Raw genomic sequence first — 2,718 nt, 5'->3', positions numbered from 1 at the left:
GATCCCCGTTCCCCGTTGGCGATGGGGATAGGGATGCGATTATATTCCCCAGCGGGGATGGGGACGGGGATAAAGATAAGTAGTCAAAGACGGTGGTGGGATAAAGATAAGTAGTCGGGGACGAGAACGGGGATTGAGGTACCGCCCCATCCCATGCCTAGCTATATTTCACTTGCTTTTATTGGTCTTTGAGTTTACAAAATGTGAATTGAACTTTATATTAAGACTATGTTTGACAAACTAGTTGATAAGATAACTGATAATTGATAAGGTAATTGGTAGCTGATAAGCTAGCTGATGATTGATAAGCTAATTGGTAGCTGATAAGCTAACTAATAAACAAGTCCTTTTCACAAGTCTTTTTTTTTTTGTGATAGTCTATTGATGGTTTTGAAATTTAGGTGAGAAAGACGTTTATGCATAGGTTCATACGAGGCTTTAGAAAAGAATTAGACATTTTAAAGAGTCAAGGACCAAGCTGAAGTCATGTAAATCACATAAACATTGTTTTTGCGACATTCGGAAAGAATTTCTATGTTGTTAGGAGTGAGAATAGAACATTTTTCTTCAACAAACTTAACAGAAAAGCCTTTGTCACGAAGTTGACTTATGCTTAGAAGATTGTGCTTAAGTCCTTCTACATATGCAACTTTGTTCATAGTTACTGACCTATTTGTCAAAACACCATGACCTAGAGTTGACCCTTTTGAGTTATCAAAAAAAAATTTGATGGCCCTTTTACTGACACCTAGTCTCTAAGTAAGGATAAGTAACTAGTCATGTTTCTTGAACACCCACTATCCAAGTACCATATTTGTGTATGACCTAGTCCCTACAACCAAAAAAATATTATTGTCTCGGTATCCAATGGGTCTCTTAAGGTTAGAAGAGAAATCAAAACTTATATGATTTTTAAGAGACAGATTATTACTCAGAGAGAATGAATCAAAATATTTTTTAATTATTTTATTCAAGGTGGTGTTTGGTTAGTAGATTCTGAAGGAATCTGAGGTGGCGTTTGGTTCGCAGAACGTTTTTGGATAGAATGAAATCTATTAAAGAAATTTGACTTTGAAGGAATTGGAATGGAATGATGTCATATTTGACCACCTGTTTGGTTGGCAGACATTGTAATGGAATTTGTTAAGGAATTGGAATTTATCTGTTTGGTTCATAGAATGTAGCTTTAGAAATGGAATGAAATATTGGTAAATGACCAAAATGTCCTTTTTTGAAAATTTTAATTATTTTAAAACTAAAAATATTATAATAAATTAATTATTTAATATGTAAAACAATATAAAATACACAATCCAAATATAACCATAAACCAAAGGACGTTACTAAATCAACGGTGGTCGACGGTGGTTCAGATCGGTGGTGGTCTACGGTGGTTCAGATCGGTGGTGGTCCGCAGTGGTTTAGATGGCGGTGGCTGGTAGTGGTTCAGATTGATGGTGGTATGCGGTGGTTCAGATGAAGGTAGTCAGTGGTGATTCAGATGGACGGTGGTTCAGATTGGCGATGGCGGCGGCGGTTGTTCAGATAGGTAGTTGTTAAAATCGTTGGTGGTCGACGGTATCCGACGGTGATTTAGATCGGTGGTAGTCGTAGGTGGTTGATAATGGTTCATATCGGTGGTGGTCCATGGTACTTCCGGTGGCGATGGTCGGATGTGGTTCGGTGGTTTAGATCGGCAATGGTTCAGATTGGTGGTGGTTCAGGTCGAGGGTGGTTTAGATAGACGATGGATTAGATTGGCGGTGGCCGGCAGTGATTCAGATCGGTAGTTGTTGGCGGTGGTTCAGATTGATGGTGGTCCGTGGTGGTTCAGATAGCGATGGTCGATAGTGGTTCAAATCAATGGTGGTCTATGGTGGTTCAGATGGCGGTGATCGTTGGGACGGTAGTTCAGATCGGCAGATGTCGGCGGTGATTTAGAGGGGTAGTAGTTAGCGATGGTTCAGATCGGTGATGGTTTATGGTGGTTCAGATGGCGATGGTCGACAATGGTTCATATCGATGGTGGTCTATGGTGGTTCATATGGCGGTGATCAACAGTAGCCGACAGTGGTTCAGATTGGTAATGGTCGGCGGTGGTTCATATTAGCGGTGGTTCAGATCGGTGGTGGTCAGCGCTAGTTCAGATCGGTAGTAGTCGTTGGTGGTTCAGATAGCGATGGTTGGCGGTGGTTCAGATGGCGGTGGTCAAAGGTGGTCGACGATGGTCATATTAGGTTTTATGAGATTTAGACTATATTGAGTTAAGGACATATTTGGTATTATGAAAATAGATAATTTCATTCCTAGTTGCTAAGGAATGTTAAATTCCTTTATTTGTGGAATTTGTAGGATTTTGAAGATTCCTTTCGTGAAAAAGAATGAACCAAACGGGAGGATGAAATTTGGTCAATAAAATTCGACATTCCAATTCCATCAAATTTCTTCAGAATCTGCGAACCAAAAGCCCCCTGATGGAATTGGAATATCGAATACCTTTGAGCAAATTGCATTCCCTCATTTGGTTATTTTTTTTAAAGAATGAATCTTCATAATCAACCAAATTCCACAAACAAGGAATTATCAACATTCTTTCACAATAAGTGGGGATTTTGATAGAATGTTATATTTTCATACTTTCAAATATACCATTTAATACAAATATAGCCCAATTAATTTAATTTAATACTTTTTTAATTTAATTTAATTTAATTTAGT

The sequence above is a fragment of the Cynara cardunculus genome, assembly GCF_001531365.2.
Source record: "Cynara cardunculus var. scolymus isolate 2C chromosome LG 2, CcrdV1, whole genome shotgun sequence".
Classification (NCBI taxonomy): domain Eukaryota; kingdom Viridiplantae; phylum Streptophyta; class Magnoliopsida; order Asterales; family Asteraceae; genus Cynara; species Cynara cardunculus.
This window is presented reverse-complemented; position numbering follows the sequence as displayed.